Source organism: Lotus japonicus, chromosome 4 (assembly GCF_012489685.1).
Source record: "Lotus japonicus ecotype B-129 chromosome 4, LjGifu_v1.2".
NCBI classification, from domain to species: Eukaryota; Viridiplantae; Streptophyta; class Magnoliopsida; order Fabales; family Fabaceae; genus Lotus; species Lotus japonicus.
Genome location: NC_080044.1, coordinates 38310834 through 38333783, shown reverse-complemented (window position 1 = coordinate 38333783; position 22950 = coordinate 38310834). Strand labels below are relative to the sequence as shown.

Sequence of the window (22950 nt, the reverse complement as noted above, 5' to 3'; positions counted from 1 at the left end):
AATGCCAAAGGAAGAAGAGCAATTTCCTCCAATGTCATGATTTTCACATTACCGGAAGTATTTCCGAGCATATGTTGCCATGCACATCAACATTGGGATTGGGATTGAAGCAGGTTATTTCAAATTTGACTTTTGGAGGCTTGAAAGAGAAATCATTGGGAAAGGAAAGGGATAATGTAACACCCCGATTTCGGTGGCGTCACTTTAGTAACCAAAAATCAAATAAAGCGGAAAAACGTGAATATTTTTTTTTCCGATAGTTTTAAAAATAAAATAACTTGTCGAAATAAAGATTCAACCCCAAAATGTAAACAAAACTAATGTACAAATATATTTACAGCCCCCGATGTAAGTAGCAAGCCACGTCACCAGTAACCTCCAGTGACGGGAAAAGTAGCAGAAAGTATCTGAAAGTAGTGCCCGCGGGCAAATATGTACAAACCAGAGTAAAGGTCAAGTATTTGAAATACAGTCCTCCAAACGAAAGTATGTCAGCCCAAACGGCCTAGACAAGACCACCTAGCCCAACCAACTCTCTGTGATCCCCATAAAGAGAACCACACAGAAAACTAAAGGTCGGGGACCTACCCTGCCCCAAAATGAGAAACATGACGACCAGAGCTATAACGCTACTCCTACTCTATCCATCCCAGAGAAGCGCATCTCAAAACTCCTCCTCCTACACGCTGGCGTGGTCGTCGTCTGAATCAGAATCCAGAACGACTAGCTCCCTGTCTGCATCAATCACCTCTCTTGCTACTGACCGGGTCTCAACCCTAGAAACTCCCGTCACCGCATCCACTACGCAAACGAACACATCCTCCTCGGTCAGGTGCACCAATGGCACAACATGATAACCACGGGGAGAAGTCGATGTCCTCAAGCGAAGGGTGGCAGCAGCGACAAGCTCCTCTGCAGGCATCGCGGGTTCTGAACCCGATCTAGTATCATCACGGTCAGCAACGGTGGGGGGGCTCGATCCTGAAGAAGCCCTCCCCCCCGCCGCACAAACTCCTCCTCCGAGGGGTCCTCGTCGTCAGACGACGACGGTGGTGGTGGTCCTCCTGCACCAGGTCAGTACTCCCTCCGTCAAGTGTCCCAGATGGTCGACGCGGTCCTCCATTATTCTCCCCGAGTAGATAGCTCGGTGGCTAGAGGGGACAACCACCCATGAGCCGGGGATATCCTGATCCAACATCTCGAAACTAGTCCCCCCCCCCCCCCGAAGGGTGGACCATCGTAAACCAATCCGCCATTGACATCTGACAATGAGCGTATTCTGCCAAAACACAAACAGCAGGCGCAAGGGTCAACTCAAATAATTACTTAGTAATACAACCAATAGATAAAGATTACGGGGATAGATACTTAGGTTCAATAGACTTATAATAGCATTATAAGTAATGTATCCTCCAATGAAACATAAATGACAATTCATGACAGTTTAACAATTATCAGGTAAGATAGCAAATATCAATCACATTTGACAATTAGGTCAGCATGTATGATGAGATGCAATGACATGCTTAGGACCAAGAATGCTCTGGAAGGATGGGAACCATCGAGTCAATCCTAGCACCGGCCTTGGTGGGACCATTTCCGCTCGGGCGTCTCTTATACCAAACAAAATGTAGTCAGATCAGCAGTATACCCGCAGGCCTGCCATTTCCGTCTGCTACCAAGAATCACCGCAGTGTTCTTATGTGGAAATCCAGGTCTTATGACCATTTTGGAATCCACCGAGGTCCGACATCCCACTGTGTATAAACCTCAAAATGTGTGAATGATGCAATATGATTAGCCAAACAACGTCTCCGACCTCACTCGTCACGCCGTCACGTGTTCTAGCTAATTTATTGTCTCTAAAAAGAATACCCTAAGGTAAATGTCGATTCTGTGACAAAAAGATAATTAATTATAAAAAGAGTGCAATCACCCTTGATGACTTCTCGAGTCATATGACTCATCTAATTCCGATGGTCAAAAACTGCTCATCGAGCGAAAAGTACCAATGTACTCGGAACTTATAGTTCCCCGGCTTATCTTTTAGATAGCCAAACAATAAACTGCTCATTGAGCAAAAGAGCATCAACGTACTCAGAAACTTATTAGTTTCCCGGCTTATCTTTTAGATAGCCAAACAATAAAGCTGCTCATCGAGCAAAAGAGTATCAACGTACTCAGAAACTTATTAGTTTCCCGGCTTATCTTTTGGATAGCCAAACAATACTTGGATTCGACGACACTTCTCATTTTTCAAAACTAATATCCAAGCCCTAAGCTTTCATCCGAGATGGTTATCATTATTTAAAGGGTTCATAGGTCCTTTAGTGTCTTATGAATTTTCTTCGTAAAATAGTTTTCATTTAGGTTTATCTCTAATCTTATGAGTTTAAAAGATCCCATCATCCCAAGTAACTCCCAGAGAATGTCTCGATCCATTAAAACAATAACAAGGGCCCGAACCTCGGTTCGTCCCGTCAAACTTTCCCAAAATCTCATGATGAGTGTGGCATAACTGCCCGTTATCCTCACTCTAACGTACAACAGATATATGTGTAATTGCATAATCAAATTAGCACAATCCAACAGTCATGGCACATATATCAACACATCCTAGATTAACCATTTAGCACATAGCATGTGAATCTATCAACAACAATTCAAGTGATAACAATCAACAATGTCGGCCGAAGCCTCAGAAAACAGAGACACACGTCTCAATTAGTTCACTCGGCCGAAGCCTCCAGAAAACATTTCCCAGTCAATCACAATCAAGTGCATAAACAATAAATTAAGTCGAATTCGTCGACACCTAAAGCATTAGCTAGTATTCAGTGAGTAGCCATCACCTCTAGTTCCTCCAGTGCGTTCCTGCAGGGTTTCTTCACAATCTTTTCCTTCCGCTCCACGGAATTCCTCAAACGAACCTTTGAGCGAAATCACAGAATTCAATCACAACAAGTCAGAATTAACCAAAAAATAATTACTAACGTTATACGAAGCATCGTAAGCTCCCGAGTACGATAACCTAACGCGATAAGATGAGTTTTCGAAAAAGAGAAATTTTCCTCCCCCCTTGGAGGTGCTCTCGGTCGTGCACTACTTTTAGTGTACCGGCGCTTTTTCTTCGATCAAACTTGATTCCTAGGTTATCATTAGTCGTAACTAAGGTGAATTGAAGCTCGGAAAAATTATCGGATCGAAAATCGAAGCAGGGGTATTTTGGTCAGTGTTTTTAGCTCAGAAATTCAAAATTGAAATTTCGAAAAACAAATTCGATGGGGTCGTCACCAACGACGTTTATGACAACTAATCCTATTGGCGCTAAGCTCAGTCGAGAGTTTTAAGTCCAAAGGGTGAAACTTTAGCCGAAAAATGGGTATTTGAGCAGAATCGAAGCTCTACGATGATTCGGCGAGATTTGGCGAAATGTAATCCGCTAGAAGTGCTCTTGGGTTAGTAGGGAATAAGTTTAGACACTGAAATCAAGTTATTCATACATTTTTACGAAAAGCTCGAAACTTTGAGCACAGAAAGACATAGAGAAAAGCAACGAAATTTACGATCAGAGGTAAGGAATAGCATCAGTACCTCGAGGTCTACTCGTAGCAACGAACGTTGCAGCGATCAGGCAAGAATCGGCAAAAAAATTTCTCCTCCTTCCTCTTTGGTGCTCGCGGGTTTGGTGGTGAGGGAAAATGTGGGAAAATGAAAATTTAGCGATTCCGATTTTTCCTGCGCGTTCCTCTGTTAATTCTAAGATAGATTCTGGCGACAGAATTCCAGAACTCGAAACAGGTTTCTTGGAATTAAAGCAAACGATCCAAAGTCGGTGTGGGTCGATTTAACCCGAAAATCTACTTTTTGCAGATGATGTCGGATAAGAAAAATTCCTTATGAAGAAAGATTAGAAACATCGAAATAAATAGGTGTACGCGTGTGGAATATTCGTTTGAAGCTCTGAATAGAAAAAGTCTCCCTCGACAGTTTATTTTAAGGCTCTTGAGCTATCAGGGATTTAGTTTCGGCAAACTTCCGAGAATTAGAATCGGACGTTCGTACATTCCAGGGTTTCGTATCGAAACGCTTATCATGGAAAGGAATAAGAGAAATTCTATATTTCTCTGAAGATTTTTGAAATTAGTTTCTATAGTGCTTTAAGAGTAAATTAGTCGTATACTAACGCTCTTGCCCTAGGCATAAGCGAATAAGACTCGCGCTATAACTTATATCGACTTTAATATTATTCTTAGCCTTTTCCTGAACTCTCTCCTTCATAAATTTATTCCATTTGATAAACACTTGTTCAGGTTTCCTTCACGTTACATCGAACCTAATCGTGAATAGAAATTTCATCAATGTATTCTAAGCTTAAAAACTTGGGTCTCACAGATAAGTTGTACTTGTGCCTTCAAACACTGATCAATGGGAACGAAATGAAATGGGATTATCAGGAGAATAGAAAAATAGCATACAAAACTGATCAAATATAAGTAACATCAAGAGAAAACAGAAACCTTAACTATAAGAACAGCATGATAATATGTCAGAACCTGGCATTCTCACTGAAATACCAACAAACTCAACCCTAAAGGTCGCAGCTCTAGATTGTGCTTTCTCATTTAAGCCACTGCAGACATGTCCTTGAGCCAAGAGCCAAGAGTCTAGTGCTTTGCCAATGGAATAAACAATTAAACCAATTTCCCTCAGTTTGTTAACATCTACAACATTCTGGCCATCAAATATGAATGTAGGTGGGCTTTGCACATTTTCATAAACTTTCTGGTAATCAAGCTTTTTGAACTCGTCCTAATCAGTCAGAATACAAAGGTAAATCAACCTCAAAACAACCAAAATAAATACAGCACGAATGGAAGCTGACTAAGTGGAACTGAATCCAAAGTTCAAAGGCCAAGGCCTTCTCTGTAAATTAGTTTCAGATCAAAATATAGGCTACACTGAGACACCTTATACTTATAATTCTCTTCCTTTGAACCTTCAAACTTGAAATTGTTTAACTATACTGATAGTTCCTTGTCATTCAAAATTTTCAATATCCTGTGGTAGCAGAGGGGTGGCTATCTGTTAAAAGAAAATCATTTTTATTATTACTTCAAATAAAAAATACCACCAAAATTAGGGACGGAATGGAAGTACTACTGCTTGGTGGATTAATCACTTCTGTATAAAAAATAAAGCAGAGGTTGGAATAGTCCTTTTTCACATATTTGAAATGTTATATAAAAGAGAAAAGAAACAGAAGGGGAGGAGGATAGTTCTTGACCTTTTTAAAGAATTTTTTTTTTTAAGTATGAAGGGGTACCAACAATCTTAGCCATTTAGTAGAAACCAACACTGCATGAGGTGGATTGCCAGCAAGCAGGGACATTCCAACTCTTTTACTGTGAATATGTCAACCAAGAGCAGCAGCCTATTATGCTTGAGGGCGGTGTTTATAAGGCCAGAGGCAAAGCCATTACAGCACCAAGTGGAAATGGCTTTTCAGTTATGTATCAAAGGTAAGAAATGAAAAAAATAAAGGCATGTTTTAATTATATAAGCAAAAGAAGATGACAATCAAGAGTATATCATTATTGAGATCGAGAGATGGCTGATTGAGAGGAAGCAAGTAGATTGAACTAAAAAATAGTAACAAATGCAAAATATTTGAGTTGAGATTATAGATTAAATTTAGGGATTTGATAGAAGAATTTGTGCAAACATAGTTGACATAACGAAAACAATGAGAAAGAGAGTGATGGAGTAAAATGAACTTTTAGATAGGCACCTGCATTGTTTCTAAAGCATCTGTCTCTGAATTAAAGTCATAATAGATACTTGCAGTTGTAAGCTTCAAAGAAAGGAACTGCAAGAAAAGCCAAATAAAAATTGATAATTAAGGCCAATATAAAAAGAATATTAACTCAAATGACTTTTACATTAATCCTCATGTATCCCTCCCACCACAGAGTTATCAATGGACTATTAGGTCCAACTTTATTCCTTTTTTTTTTAGATAAACCAAACTTGTATTCAAACTCAAACTTGTATTTAACATCACTTCATGTCCCAGCAACACGGTCCAGTAAACCTCATAAGGAATGAATACAAATGATGGGGTTTGACTTCCACTCACAGTGAGAAAGAGAACCCTTCCAATTTAGATTTAAGACACAGCCATGAACGCCACTGAATCATATCTTTGCTTCTTACTAATGCCATGACAGGGAAATTGTTGAAAGTGACCCCGCGTACATTGTTATTAGTATTAAGAATAAGATATGCAAGAACAAAAGCACAAGGAACTCCTTATATATGTCAACACAGATGCAAATAGCTGAATGCGAGAAAATATTAGCAAGAGGATCCTATTTATAGACAACAACAGATGAGAAGATGAGGGAGCTCAATTCAACAATGACGTATTGCTGGTTTTCAGCAATATCTCATATGAATTGACAACACATACCAATCAAATTCGTATGCTGACAGAGAAAAACCATATATTTACCCCAAATATCAATAGAAACCCCATAAAATTTGGCAACAAGTAAGTTTGTTGAGGGAACAGTTATGGAGCAAAATACCTGGGTCGAACGTAATAGACATGGAAGGTTTTGTCACACATAAAATCAAATCGGAAAACCAAGGCTATAATCCACGACGATTTGAGTGAGAAAGGAGAACATTGGGAAAACTAATCAATAAAAGTACCAAATCGTGATTCATGAATGACGGCAAGAAGTTGAAATTTGAGAGAAATTTTAGGGAGAGAAGCGATATTGCCGTGTGAGATCAGGTTCAGATTTCTTTCACTCAAAAATGGTACGGTTATGATGATAGAAGACGTTAGATGGAAATGTCGTGAGTAAGTATCAAACGAATGAAACTAAAAGTCAAACATACTTGGAATCAAACTGGATACATGGAGGCCCACCGGCTAATTTAATCTCCATAAATTGGGCCAATGCTAGTTGCACCAAAAAAAAATCGGCCATCTGAAATGAACGGGAAAAAACAGTACTCTTAGTAACACGGTAATAATATGTAGGAGATTGCTCATTATGTATGAAGGTGAAGGCCTTTATAAAAATAGACTTCAATTAATATGCATTGAAATTACAGTGCAAATTTTTACAGTGATCCAATTAAAATCCATCAATTTGTAATGTTATAATTAAATTTGAATTTCAAAATATTTAAAATAAAATTAATTAATTCTTTGGTGATGCTTCACTTTTCTTCAAAATTTTGGTATATATATATAACATATACATGATCACTTTATCATTTTCTTTAATTTATTCCGGTCATTTTTTGTCGATGTTGAATAAAATGAGAACCGGATAAGGTATTTTGGTAAGTTTGTAAAAATATTTTGGTAAATCAGTTGAAGTATGAAAGCATGAAAAAAAAATACAATTTGTTGCACAATTTATATTTGATCAGCTTAAATCGATCAATCATTCAGAATGTGTGTAAACTAAGTATAGAAAAGAAGAATCTTAAGAATTCATAATCTTCATAAGTGATTGTTATTGTAATCCCCCGATTTTCAAGGGTAACCTAGTGATGTAAAAGTAAATAAAACATGCTATCACTACAGCATTTTTGGCCTTTTGCCGCGGATGGAAAACCGCGGGCTCATGTCAAAAAACTGTAACACCCCGATTTCGGTGGCGTCACTTTAGTAACCAAAATAAACTTAATGCGGAAAAACGTGAATATTTTTTTTTATAATAATAACTAAGACAAGACGGAATTAAATAAAACCCAACAATAACAAAATCAGAACTAAGATACAATATATAAACAGCCCCCGCTGTAGTAGCAATCTCGTCACGAGTAACCTCTAGTGACGGAAAGAAAAGTGCAACGCCCGTAGGCAATATGTACAAACTAAATAAAAAGGTGAAGTGTCCGCAACACCACCCCTCAAAACTGAGAATAAGTCAGCCCAGATGGCCTAAAACAAGACCTCCTAAGTCCAACCAACTCCCTGTGATTCCCGTAAAGAAACCACACAAAAAGCTATAGGTGGGAAACTACCCTGTTCCCAAAGGAACAAATGATGTTCAGAGCTAGGACTCTACTCCTACACTAATCCCATCTCGAGGAGCTCACACTAACACTCAATCCTACATGCTAGCATGATCGTCGTCCGAATTCGAAATCCAGAACGACCTAGTCTACATACACCATCCGTCCTCCTCTCGCAACCGCGATACGCTCCAGTTCCTGCATCTCAACTCTAGTTTCCCCCGAAGGGTGAACCGTCGTGAACTAGTCCGCCAAAAACATCTGACAAAGGGCGTTTGTCCGCCAAAGCACACACAGAAGACGCGAGGGTCAACTCCAAAGAATTACGTAAATAATAGCACCAATAGATATAGATAAGAGAATAGCCACTTAGGCTTATAGCTAGGGATAACATCCTAGGGTTGCATATTCCATAGTGAACTTAACAGCAATAATAATAATTAACATGTTCCAAATAGGATTAACAAATAACAATCACACTCGAAAACTAAATCAGTATGCATGAATGCAGGATGATTAGTCAAACAACGTCTCCGACTCTCACTCGACACGTCGCCACGTGTTCTAGGTAAATTAAAGTCTCTAAAAGCTTACCCTAAGGTAAAGTCGATTCTGCGACAAAAGACACTTCTTCACATCAACATAGTAACTCATGATGATCTCCGGATCATCCGACTCATCTCAATCCAATGGTCACAACTGCTCAACAAGCAAAGAGTATCACATACTCGGAAACTACCGGTTTCCCGGACTTATCCCCAGGATAGCCCAACAATTAGGCATGTCAAGTCGATCCAACCCCTTGGGTTGAACATACGGACTCGCACACGCAACTCCCACAATTAGGCATGTCGAGTCGATCCAACCCATCGGGATGGACATACGGACTCGCACACGCAACAAATGACAACGCCAAGTCGGTTCACTCAAAGGAGTCGAACATACGGACGTTGCGCGTGTCCAATGACTATCGCCGAATCGATCCAATCCATCGGATTGAACATACGGATCCGCGCGTGTCGAAAAGTTGTCGCTGAATCGATCCAATCCTTCGGATTGAACATACGGATTCACGCGAGGTAAAATGGAAATCGCTGAATCGATCCAATCCATCGGATTGAACATACGGACTCACGCGTGCCTGAGTGACTACCGCCGAATCGATCTAATCCATCGGATTGAATATACGGATTCGCGCATGTCCACAATTATTGCCGAATCGGCCCAACCCGTCGGGTTTGGACATACGGATTCGCGCCGCAAAGTCGAAGATACACCCAACAACATAGCTGCTCCAACAGCACAACCACAATAGCTGCTCCAACAGCACAACAACAAACGCTGCTCCAACAGCACCACAACATCTACATACTCGAAGCCCCTCAACTTTCTCAATGCTGGGATCCGACGACACTTCTCGTTTTCCAAAACTATGATTTGCATCCAAAGCTTCCTTCCGAGATTATTACCATTACTTAAAGATTTAGAGGTTGTTTAATGTCTTATGAGTTTTCTTTACAAAATAATTATCCTTTTAGTCTTACCGCGAATCCTATAAGTTCTCGGGATCTCCTAATCCCCAAATGACTCCAGAGAATGTCTCGATCCATACAACACCACAACAAGGCCCGAATCTCATTCGTCCTTTCAAGCTTTCTCAAAACTCTCAAAATAAAATCGGCATGACCTGCCCGCTTTTCTCACCGTTCAGAAACTCAGATTATAGTGCAAAAGCAGAATTAACTCATCATAATCAATCAACATGTCATATGTCAATATCTTAAGCAATAACCACATAGCACCTAGCATATAAGGCATGCACCACACATCCTAAATTACCCAATTAGCACTTAGCATGTCATTCACTCCTCAAAAACATTCAGTAGATGCATCATCTACATTGTCAGCCGAAGCCTCAGAAAACATTTTCCAATCACACACAATTCCAGTGCATAAACAATAAACAATGTCGAAACATCGACCCTAAGCATTAACTAGAGATTCAGTGAGAAGCCCTCACCTGTAGATTCTCCAGGACGATCTCCTAACACTTGCTCACAATCAAAGGCTTGCTCCTCTGGGAATTCCTCAAAATCACCTTTAGAGAAAAACCACAGAAATACTATTAGAATCTATCGAAAACTAAGCTATTGATACTTACTAAGGTTACTCGAAGTAATCTATACTCTAAGGTACGATAATCTAGCGCGAAAAGACAAGTTTTCGGAAAAGGAAATTGTCCTCCTCCTCCCCCTATAGGCTCGGCCACTTTAGGTAATTAGGGGACTCGATTTTTCTTCGATCAAACTTGGTTCCTATGCTATCATTGGCCGTAACTAAGGGTATTCTGAACTCGGAAAAATTATCGGATCAAAAACTGTCGCAGGGGTATTTTGGTCATGATTTTTAACTTAGAAATTTCAAAACTGAAATCCCAAAAATAAAATTTTGCAGGGACGTCACCAACGACGTTTATGACAACTAATCCTACTAGCACTAAGCTAAGGCGATAGTTTTCAGCCTAAAGGTTGAAGCTTTACACCAAAAACTCCAAAAATGGGTATTTTAGGTTCAAATTGATTCCGGCGGAATTCTGGCGACATAACGGAAAATCTAACCCGGCAGAAGTGATCTTGGGCGCATAAGGAAGAGGTTTAGAATCAGAAATGAAAGATTCAGGATAGTTTTGCAAAAACCCATAAACTATCCGCTCAGAAAACTCTACAGAAAAGCTATGGAAAAAGCGATCAGAGGTAAGGATTAGCGACTATACCTCGAAGCCTTGAAGTAGCAACTAACGGATCAACGATCAAGCAAGCGATGAACAAAATTCTTCTTCCTTCTTCCTTGTTCTTGGCCGCGGGTTTGAGGAGAGAAAATGGAGGAAAATTTGAGTTTTTCTTCCTTTCTTTGCTATATATAAAGGTTGGAAATTCGCGGGAAAATGAAAGTTTCGCGAATCTGATTTTTCCGGCGTCATTCTCCGTGAATTAAAAGATATGTTTTGGCGAAAGAATTCCAAAACTAAAATGAGGTCTCTTTGTATTTTTGGCAACTAAAGCATAGTCGGTATAAAACTATTTTACCCGATAAGTTGCTTTTTGCATCGGATGTCGGAATGGAAAACTTCCTTCGGAAGAAAGATTGAAATCATCAAGAGAAATGGGTGTACGCGTGTGGAATATTCATTTGAAGCTCTAAATAGAAGAAGTCTTCATTGTCGAGAAATTCTAGGGTTTTGAAATACCAGGGATTCGGTTTCGGCAAACTTCCGATGATTGGAATCGGACGTTCGTAGATCCTAGAGTTTCGCCTCGAAACGATTGTGATATATGGAAAAAGAGAAGTTCTAACATTTCTCTGAAGATTTTCGGAATTAACTTCCGTCGTGCCTAAAAGTGAAAATTAGCTATATACTAGGGTTTCTGACCTAGTTTTAAGCGTAAAACGATCGCGCTATAACTTTTATCGATCACGATGCATTCTATAAACTTTTCCTGAACTTTCTCCTTCATAAATATATTTCCTTTAATAAACTTTTGTTCAGGTTTCCCTTCTCAATACGTCAAACCTAATCGTGAATGGAAATCTCTTCCACTTATTCTAAGCTTAAAATCTTGGGTCTTACAAAAACCGTGGGTAAAAGCTTACGCCGTGGTTTTGCCACGGTTTTCGTGTCGCAGTGTATGTGGCTGTGGCCAAGCTCAAGTGCCACGGTTTTGTCAAGTTAAAGCCACGGTTTGCTCAAAACCTTAATGCCACGGTTTATATAATACCGCGTTTGGGAAACCGTGGCCTTGGAAATTTCAACCACAGCTTTTGGACAAGTTTATGCCATGGTTTCTTTGTGCCTTAATCCCACGGTTACTAGTGCCTTTTGTTGCCACAATTTTTTAATCGTTGTATCATAGTGGTTTTTTAGAAATCTTTATACTACAGTTGCTTTTTAGAACCTTTTAAGCTACTTTGTTTCACCTGCGCTTGCAATGTACCCTATGTCCTACCCATTGTATTCAAAATTCATGATAATTCAATTCATTATAAAATCTTAGAAGTTTGACAACTAGGATTACCAGTGACAAGTTTGACATGTGACTTAGAAGTTAGTACCCCAACTAAGAATACTAGTAGAACCTCTGAAGTGTGTGAGAGATGTTGCGTGGTTACTCTAGGGAGAACTTTTGAACAAGACTTAGTGTTCTTATTCTTGGAAGGACTAGATGTGATTCTGGGGATGGATTGGCTATCGGCCAATGATGCTACGCTAAATTGTAGGCACAAGACAGTTACTTTTGGGGATGAAGGACAACCCAAGAGGTTCAAGCAAGCGAGTGAGTATAGGTTTGAGCCCGATTTAGAGGTACTTTGAGGGACGCTATAAGTAGGAGAATAAGGTCCTAGCATGGATAGAATGGTTGTAGTGAGGGAATTTCCCGACGTGTTTCATGAAGAAGTCACTGAGTTGCCACCCAAGAGAGAGAGACAGAGTTCTATATAGACCTGATTCCTGTTCCAGGACCGATTTCTATTTCCCCTTATAGGATGTCACCGTTGGAGTTGACGGAATTGAAGAAGCAAGTGGAGGAGTTATTGGAGAAGCAGTTCATTCGACCAAGTGTATCCCCTTGGGGAGCACCCGTTTTGCTAGTCAAGAAGAAGGATGGCAGCATGAGGTTGTGCGTCGACTATCGGCAGCTAAACAAAGTCACCATCAAGAACAAATACCCGCTACCAAGAATTGATGACTTAATGGATCAATTGAAGGGAGCTGGAGTATTTTCCAAAATCGGCATACGATCTGAATACCACTAGATTCGAGTAAAGAAGTAAGACGTGCCGAAGACCTCCTTTCGGACGCGATATGGGCACTATGAGTACTTAGTCATGCCGTTTGGAGTGACTAATGCACCCGCAATATTCATGGATTTTACATGAATAGAATCTTCAACCCGTACCTAGACAAGTTTGTTGTGGTCTTCATTGATGATATTTTTATCTACCAAAAAAGTTAGGAAGAGCACGAGGAACACCTTAGGTTGGTACTGGGAATTTGGAGAGAGCGAAGGTTGAATGCCAAGCTATCCAAGTGTGAATTCTGGTTAGAATCAGTGCAATTCTTAGGTCATGTGGTGAGCAAAGCTGGCATAGGAGTGGATCCAGCGAAGGTAGAAGCGATAAACTCGTGGGAAGCACCAAAGACAGTCACGGAAGTCCGAAGTTTCCTCGGATTGGCTAGATATAACAGAAGATTCATCGAAGGATTTTCAAAGATTGTCACGCCTTTGACGAAGCTTAAAAGGAAGGATCAGCCTTACGAGTGGACACCGGAATGTGAATATAGTTTTAGAGAGCTTAGGAAGAGATTGACCACGTCACTAATCTTGGTTTTACCCGATCCCACAAAGGACTTCGAGGTATATTGTGATGCGTCGAAGATGGGATTAGGTTGCGTATTGATGCAAGAACGCAAAGTGGTAGCTTATGCTTCTAGGAAATTGAGGCCACATGAGGTGAATTACCCTACGCATGATTTGGAATTAGCAGTCATCGTGTTTGCACTGAAGATATAGAGACACCATTTGTACGGAGCAAACTTCACCGTGTTTAGTGATCCCAAAAGTCTCAAGTACCTGTTCGATCAGAAGGAGTTAAACATGAGACAAAGAAGATGGGTAGAATTCCTGAAGGATTACGATTTCAAGCTACAATACCACCCAGGGAAGACGAACGTTGTAGCAGACACTCTTAGCAGGAAGAGTTTACATATCTCTACATTGATGATCGATGAAATGAAGCTGCTTAAAACATTCAGAGACCTGAGCTTTGCAGTGGAGCTAGAGCCTAAGTATATGAAGTTCGGAATGATTGTAGTGATTAGTGAAATTTTAAAAGAGATTAAGCAAAGTTAGGAAGAAGATCAAGAGTTTCAAGAGCAAATGAGGAAGAATGAAGGAGAAAAGAAAGGAGAATTCACAAAAGGAAGAGATGGATTGTGGAGATTCAGAGAGCGAGTGTACATTCTAGAAGATCAAGGATTGAGGGAAAGGATTTTGCAAGAAGCTCACAGAAGCGCTTTGAGTATACATCTAGGATTCACCAAGATGTACCAAGACCTGAAAGAGAGATTTTGGTGGTCAGGGATGAAGAAGGACATATTGAGAAAAGTGATGACATGTATGGTGTTCCTGGTTGGAACATTTAGAGATAGGGTAGTACCTAAAGTGTTGTGTGATTGCACTAGAGAGAGTTTAGAGAGAGAGTGAGTAACTGAATTTGATATGTGTTATTGAGAAATGAGCAAAAGTCCCTTACATTTGGTAACCGTCACCTATTTATAGGTGTGGGGTGCTGGGCTAGCGCGCTAACCTACCCCTAATGGGTCAGTTGGGCCGCGTGAATTAGGCCTAAATCGTAAGCCATGTGGCCCGCCAATGGGCGGACAACCCTAGGGCGTTTCCCCTATAGGGCCTTGCCCGGTCCAGAAGTCCACAAGACACCAGGCTTGAGGCATGAAAGCCGAGCGTGTCTTAAAGAACTTAACAGTCTCCTAAGCCAAACTTAGTTCTAGAACAATCACTTATCATAGGTCGCCAACATGGAGTTTCAACGTAGGTCGTCTATACAAGGCCCTAAATTTACGAGTCCACAAGTCCACGAGTGTACTAGCGGCGAGAGGCGATCGTAGGAAAGCGAATCCGGAGGCGATCGGGAAAACCGGATCGACGGATGTGGCGATCAACGGCTCCCAATGGACACTGTCCTTTCAAATCCATCATACATCACTTTAGAGCTGAAGTCAGAAAGGCTTTACATCAATCGCACGCGTTCACTCCCTTCGATGCGCCGCCTGCTCTTCCCAAGGTAATCATTTCCCTACAATTATGAGACACGTATCCCCATTGCCCCCACGTAACCACGGGCTCCTCCTTGCCAACCGTCAGCCCAGACCTATAAAAGCCCTGCTTCTCCATCATTTCTAACTTTCATAACCCCTCCTTCCTTCTCAGATTTCCTTGAGAAAACCTCCTGCGTACCTCCGTTCCAGCACCGTCACTATCCATCCTTTCTTCAACCCCTTGTTCACTTCCTCCTCTAGTGAGTGTTCTCCTCCCTTCCCTCCATCTTCTTCTTCGTTTTTGCATTACTTTTTGAGTAGTTTCAAGCTTTTCCCCTTTACTCCACCATGTCTCCTAAGCTCTGAGCCGCGTCCTCCTCACAAAATTCCCTTAGGCACGAGCCTGCACCTGAGAACACACCTGATTCCTCTGCTACCAACGGGGTTACCTTAAAGCCTTCTGAGGTCGCTGCCTTCCGGCAAAGAACCTTTGCCACGCTCCTACTTCCTGTCCAAGTGGCCCTCCATGAATTGGTGATTGATCAACCTTCAGAGTACACCTCAACGACACATGGTGATCGGTCTTATTGAGGCGGTCGATGGTCTATGCCATGAGGACGATCTTAATGAAAAGCTTCGCGCTGCGGCTTGTAGAGAAGAGGATTGCCCCTGGCTTCACAAGGTTGATGGCGACATAGCCCGCTATCATATTTTCTATGCCTATGAGTACCTATTCACGGAACTGGGAATTAAGTTCCCTTTTTGGCCCTTCTTTTGCGTCGTCCTATCCGACATCATTGTGGCCCCCAGCCAACTACACCCCAACGCTTGGGCGTTTATGCAGTGCTTCGAAATTCTGGGTGACGCCATCCAGATCACACCATAGCCTATCCACTTCTTCTTTCTATACGATGTGGATGCCAAATCTTTGAAAGCCAAAGGATAGGTCTCCCTAAAGGCTCGCCCTGACCGCAAATGCCTTAACCCCTTTAAGAGAAATGCCAAAATCAACGGAATCATCGATCCTCTAGAAGATTCTCTAACCAGCGAGGACAAATCCATCATCAACTTCTTCGCCCAACTTCCGATCCTTGATTGCTCCAAGGTTATCGAGGGCGCACGTCATTCCAAAACCCCGACTAAGTGTTCCCAACCTGCCCTCGACGCCGCTACCCGCCAAGGGGAGCAAAACTTCTCCCCGAGGTCTCCTCCTCGCCAACCATCGCCTCCACCAACTCGTCAGACAACGAAGCCTCCGCCAAATCACAAAGATACTGAGAATCCCAGCCCCGTTCGCCAAGGGACTGGCGAAAAGTAGGTCACACTGGCTTAAGGGAAAGAGAAGGCCGCTCTGTCTTGGGTGACAAAGAAGTTCGCTCTGACCTGGGTTAAAAAGAAGTTCGTTGCGACCCCCCCCACCATGTTGCGCGACGCCACTGACCCTATGGAGTTCCTACTTTCCGGGATCAACCATGATTACCTGGAAAAAGAAGTTTTTAACAAAGCGGTCGAGGAGGGGGGGACAAGAATGTGTGGCGTCACTCCTGCACGCCGGGTGTATCTTTGTTCACACCTTGAAGAAATTTGGGGCCTGTGCTGCTGAAGTGGAGAAGCTCCAAGCTGACTACGCCGCACTCCAAGCAGACCTCTCAAAGTGTGGTGACCGACGGGACAAGATTGTGACTGGGCGGCGAGAGAGAAAATCACCGTTGAAAAGAAGCTGGTGTTCATTGCAAACGAGTTGGCCGAGGTAAGGGTCGACCTTGGTTACCGTGTCGAGCAGATCGCCGAGCTCGTTGCAGAGATGAAGGACAAAGAGCAACAGGCCTAGAAGGCGCTGGCGGCCAAGGATGATGCCCTTACTGTGAAGGTCCAAGAACTTAGCTCACTGAGGGCAGAGCTTGAAGAGAAGAAGAAGGAACTCGCTGAAGAGAAGGAGAAGGTTGTCAAGGCGAGGGAAGCAGTTATGGATGACGCTTATGAGCAACGCGAGGAAGGTTTCTGTAACACCCCGATTTCCAGGTGTCACTTTAGTAACCAAAAATAATCTTTACGCGGAAAACAGGTAATTTTTTTTTTCGTTTTCTTTCCTTTAAATCAAAACGATAAGGAAGTAAAGACAAAACCCAACTACTAAACTAATCGATATACAACATATATACATGTACAGCCTCAGCTGCACTCCATGTCACGCGCACTCGCAGTGACTCCAAAGCAGTGTGCCCGTAGGCAAATATATACAGACCCAGAAGTGTAAGTGAGAAAATTATAATTACAAACCACTAGGAGAAAGTCGGCCTCAATATGGCCTAAGCAAAGACCCCTATGGTCCAACTGACTCACTGTGATCCCTCAGTAAGAGAACCACACGAAAAGTCATGCGTCGGAAACCTACCCGATCCCAAAAGCAAAACGAATCAGAGCTCTACACAAAACATGACGCCTGCCCAAACCTAACCTCCCAGTGCCAAACCCACAACGATCTGAAGTCGGCAAGTTGAAGCTCAACTCCATGCGCCATAGAACTCCTTTCGTCAGACGTCCACGCTCGTCAGTCCGGTCCTCCACGACCCTTCCCCGATACGTCGCCCGGTGACCAGCAACATCGATCACCCAAGCGGTGGGGCATCCCGATCCTGCAGCTCATATCTGATCCCCCCCCGAGGGAGAGACCACCGAGAACCAGTCGGCCATCGACATCTGGCAGCAGGCCGACCGCCCAAACACAAACATACAAACAAAGCCAAGGCGCTAGGGTCAACTCACAGCAATAAGTACATATACACTCAACATGTGACAGGGTATATATATAAGTTGTTATATAAGCATAAAAGTAATCCTAGCATGTTATGGCTCTAACATTGCTTCAATAAACAAACAGCACACATGTCTCAGTCAGCATGAATGTATGCGTGAAATGCACAATATGAATCCGGATTTGTGACGCGTTCCCGTTCGCCACAAGTGAAGCATTCCCGTTCTTCACTATGGATGGACCATTCACGTTATCCATCCTGGATGAACCATTCCCGTTATTCATCCTTGGTGAACCATTCCCGTTATTCACCATATGATGAACCATTCCCGTTATTCATCATTTATGCAAGGTGAACCATTCCCGTTATTCACCATGATATGCACAGGTGAACCATTCCCGTTATTCACCCGATTGAATGCAACGTGGTTAGCCAAACAACGAATCGCCCTTACCACGAAAGTGTTTAGCTCACAACCCAATCTCAACAAACCCATGAGTTAGTGTCCGTCAATACAACACAACTCGGAGTAAGTGTCGGTCAATACAACACAGCTCCACCAACAAGAATACACAAGGGTCTAGTGTCGGTCAATACAACACAGCCCAAACAACAAGAGCGCTAAGTGTCGGTCAATACAACACCGCTTCAACAACAAGAGAACCCAAGGGATTAGTGTCGGTCAATACAACACAACCCCATCAACAAGAGTACGTAAAGTACTCGGTGACTTTCAATCATCACCATAGCTCACCTTAGTGGCTTTCCCCAATTCCAATAACTCACAACAAAGGTCGACTTTTCCCCGTCTTTCGTAAATATTTTCCCCTTCAGTTTTCCTATACTTAAACGTTAATAAAAATGATTTCAATTCAGATTAGTCAGGTTATGAGTTTATTTCTCAAAATCTAGGTTTCCCAAGTCTTTAGTTTTCGAAATTCTAATCCTTCTACGTTTTCCGAAAACCAACCACCCAAAAGAAGTTTCCCGGGGAAAGTCTAAGTAAACCAACAAATACCAACCAGGCTAGGTCTCAAACCCCTAATTTGGACTTGCCTAGGGTTGCTCATCCAACCCAAAATATCAAAGATCACCAGATCAATGAATCTCCACTCCGAAGTCGCGTCAAAACGCTCAATTCAACACAACATCACATCATAAGTTATGAAAACATTCATAACAATAAACCATCATCATAATCAATATCATAGCAAAGCATAAGTCGAATTTATCGATGCCTATCATGCAATCATAGCTAATATATATGTAAGTTGCCCTAACCTCGAGCTGTTCCAGCTTCGCAAACAAAGTTCTCCTCAAACAATTGCTCTGAGTATTCCAAAGTTCCTTACTCTGAACCTCGGAGAAAAACAAAGCAGAATCCAAACAAAATCGATTAGTTCGATCGCAAAACAATACATAAACGATAGACAAAGCATTAAAGCATCAGAATAGGACAATCAGGTACGAAAGGACATGTTTTCGAAACCGAAAAACTCCCCCCTAAAGGAAATAGTCCACGGCCTCAAAGGAAAAAGGGCTTCGGCTCTTTTTCTTTGATCAAATCAATTCACAAGGTAGTTTTAGGATAAAACTAAGGCAAAGAAACTGTCGGAACAATTTTCGGACAATCGGGTCGAAATATGACTATCCAGGGGCATTTTGGTCCAAAATAAAGGCTCAAAACTTCAAAGTTATCAGTTCTGAAAACAAATTTGACAGCAACGATCCTCATGACATTCGTGACAACAAATCCTAAAGGCACGAAGTCAGATTATGACTTTTCGACAATAAAGTTTCGAAATGTGAGACAAAAAGGTTTTGAAACAGTTTTTCAGATCCCTGTCAACTGGATCACAATCAGAGTTTACTGACAGAGGTTTTAGGCTCATGGGAACCTAGAGAACATAACCCAAGCAAGAAATCGAAGAAAACGGACAATTTTAGAAAAAGCTCAAAACTGTGAGCATAGAAACGACTTCAGAAACGCAACAGAAACAACAATCAGAGGTAGGAATCGTGTTAGTTACCTCGATACCTAGAAGTAGGGACGAACTGCGCGAAGATCAGTCAAGTTTTCGCGAAAATCTCCTCCCCCCTTGCTCTCCACGAAATTCGGCCACAATAGGAAGAAAATGAAGGAATTTTTGCTTTTTGAGCTATTTATAGGCAGGCGAAATCGCGGGAAAATGAAAATTTCGCGATTCTGATTTTTGCAGCACGATCACCGAGGAATTCTAAGAGAGATTCTGGCGTCGGAATTCCAGAACTCAAAACAATTATCTAAGATTTGGGAAAAACGATATCCAAAACGCCAAAAGCGGTGTAAGTTAGTCTGTCCCGAAAAACTACTTTTTGCTGTGATGCTCAGACGACAAAACTTCCAACAGAAGAAAGATTGGAAATGTCGAAACAAGTTTGGCAACGCGGACGGAATCTTCGTTAGATGTCCCGAATAGAAAAAGTCTTCATCCTTCGCTCAAAACTAGGGTTTCGAAGCAAAGAAATTAGAGTCGTCGAGCTTCCGGAAAGTGAAACCTATCGTGCGTACAGTCCAGAGTTCCGAAATGAAACGCTGGTCGATGGAAAAATAAAGAGAATCTTTAAATTTTCCGAGAGTTCGAAAGCTCACTCAAAACGTTGCTTTAAGAGCGAAATAGCCTATTCTGGACACGCTCGCCATAAGGTAGGTGTGCAGACGACTCGCACTAACTCAGAAAACAACTACGCAACATTCCTCAAGCAATTCCTGAACTTTCTTCTTCATTAATCTTTCTCTAATGTCAAACTCCTGTCACGCTTACACTGATTCTACGTGTGAGTCGGAAACTTAACTTGTTCTGAAAATCCAGGTCTTACAATACTCCCCTCCAAAAAGAAAGTTTCGTCCTCGAAACTCAGAGTTCTGCGAAAAGTCCGGAATACAGTTCCTCGATCTTATCTTCCAATTCTCATGTAGTAGTGCCTGTGTCATTGTTCCTCATAATCTTTACTTAAGCAACCTGCTTTCCCCTTAACTGTTTCACTCTTCTATCCCCACTGCTAACTGTCGGCGTCTCAAAAGACAAAACATCATTCAACCTCATGTCGTCTGACTCGATTACTTGCGTCGGACCTCTGCTTGAAATGATACCGGTTGGCACTCCGTGCAGTCGCACAACCTTAGCCACTTACTTCTTTACTTTCTGTCGTCCGGAATTCTTCTTAAACTCAGTGCCTCTCTGTCATCTCAAAGTAGATACTCAACTTGTCCTCGTGATCTTCATCTACAGTCCAAAACTCCACTTGTTCGTTCGATAACTTCTAGACGAATCCTCCCCCTTGGAAACCGCTAGTCCATTAAAACACCTCTAACTTCGTAACTATTTTTACACACACCAAGAAATCACACTTCTACTTAGTCACTATTCGAATTAAAGCTCGACTTATGTCCTTATTTCTTGTCCTTCACTAATCTTATCCCCTTCAACATCAATTTATCAACAACTTATAAGATAATCCTCTTCTTAATATCTAACAATCCAGTATTATCGTCTTCTTCCTTAGAACTTCCCTCACTCAAACCTATTTACACTTACTGAAATCACTAACACTTCGCACAAATCGAGACTTATCCTCTAGAAGATCAAATCATAACTATACCTCAAGGGACTTAACTAGCCATTTTATCATCCAATCCTTCAACATTCTGAGATTTAACTGTTATCGTAACCGCTAACACCACTAAATCTCTTATGTGTACATGAATCTCAGCTCATTAGGTCAACCTTAGCCCTAGGATTCTCATTCAACTTAGTAAAATTCACTTGTTAACCGTAATATGCATCATCAAAATCCATAACAAAGTTTCATCCACTCTTAAGCTCTAAGAAACTTGTCCAAACATAACAACTTCAAGTATTCATCTTAATACTAAAACTTTCCTTTTTGTCACTCAATCACCATCTTGTCAATCAACCTCTTAATCCCTCAATCAAATTCTGACAAACTTCGAGTCGTACACACCTTAGATAGACATTCATAGATTTAAAACCTAAACCTTCACCAAGTTTGGTCCTCTAATGACCTTTAATCCTTCAATACTTCTTAAATGAATATCCGTTTCTTAAAAACTATAACTCCTTCACTTACCCAACGACCTGATAAGTGTCGTCATGCTTCCACACTCACCCCTTGGTCCTGATATCCATAATCATAACTTATTATGCTAACATCATTCAAATCTTATCACATGGTCATTATGTCCGCAACCTCATAATCAACATCAATCGATCACCAACCTTAACACTCCACACAACCCAGAATTCCCTTACTTCAAGATCTCTCTTATACTACACCTCAATGGTCTTAACCCGAAACTCACCTTCAGGTCTTCAATCTTCTAAGATTCAACTCCTATTGTCACACCTACAACCATAAGATCTCCTACTCGTACGTGATTCTCGGCTCTCAAGATTCAATCTTAACCCTAAGATTTCAATCCAACTTAGTATATCTCACTTAGTAATCTCAGCATATTTCTTTGGAATCCATATCAACAACCTCAAGTATTCAACTTATGCTAAAACTTTCTTTCTCCAACTTAATCATTAATTCAACACTTTTCAAGCGAAAATTCATCTCTTAAGACTATAATGTCTCCACATATTAATCAAACGCTTAGCAAAACTTATTCCTCGAACTCGACTATAACAATCTAGTTCAGAGCTAATTCTTCTCAATCTCGCTACCATCAAGGTATCATCTAAAACATGATTAAATCCAACTTATTTAGTCTCTAACAACTCCCCTCAGCAATCACATAACCTATGACTTCATAACTTCCGAGAAACTACTTAATACTTTTCCAGCACTAAATCTCTTGACTTGGTCTACCTCTACTTGGAGTAATCACACGAACTAACCAATCAATGTCTATACGACACTCATCGACTTCCACAGATTCAAATCTTAATCTTTTACAATCAAATGTTTAACACGAACTTTCCTCCCAAATCCGACTAATCCTCAATCAATTCAAATTCATCTTACCCGTCCTTCTATCAAAGTCCATAACCAGCTGTGATTCCGAATATCACCCCCTCAATATTAGGTTGATCAGGCCTAATACATCGAAGGTGGAAATTTAGAAAAACCCACTGGAACAGACAATGAGTTCCTAACATCCAGTAACCACAAATATCCTGATATCAAGTTCCTAACGATTCTGCTACGGAACCACACACCCTCAATCCATGTAAAAGGTTAATCTTTCCTCGTCAGTTGAGCCAAAGGTCCAACAATCTTGGCAAATCCCTCAATGAAGCGTCTATAATA

The 22950-nt window shown here is 41.4% G+C and overlaps 2 long non-coding RNA genes across 3 annotated transcripts; both read right to left on the bottom strand.

Moving 5' to 3' along the window:
* Positions 1-4431: 4431 nt before the first annotated feature.
* On the bottom strand, positions 4432-6867 carry LOC130713940 (uncharacterized). Of its 2 annotated transcripts, none has more exons than XR_009011076.1 (3): positions 6591-6867; positions 5792-5869; positions 4432-5085 (listed from the first exon to the last, which is right to left on the bottom strand). It is a non-coding gene; the product is annotated as an uncharacterized LOC130713940 (long non-coding RNA). The 2 variants fall into 2 exon arrangements; XR_009011077.1 differs by having other exon boundaries at positions 4432-4812.
* Positions 6868-16992: 10125 nt separating this feature from the next.
* Positions 16993-18982, bottom strand: LOC130714571 (uncharacterized). Its single transcript, XR_009011341.1, has 2 exons — positions 18916-18982; positions 16993-17578 (listed from the first exon to the last, which is right to left on the bottom strand). It is a non-coding gene; the product is annotated as an uncharacterized LOC130714571 (long non-coding RNA).
* Positions 18983-22950: the final 3968 nt, after the last annotated feature.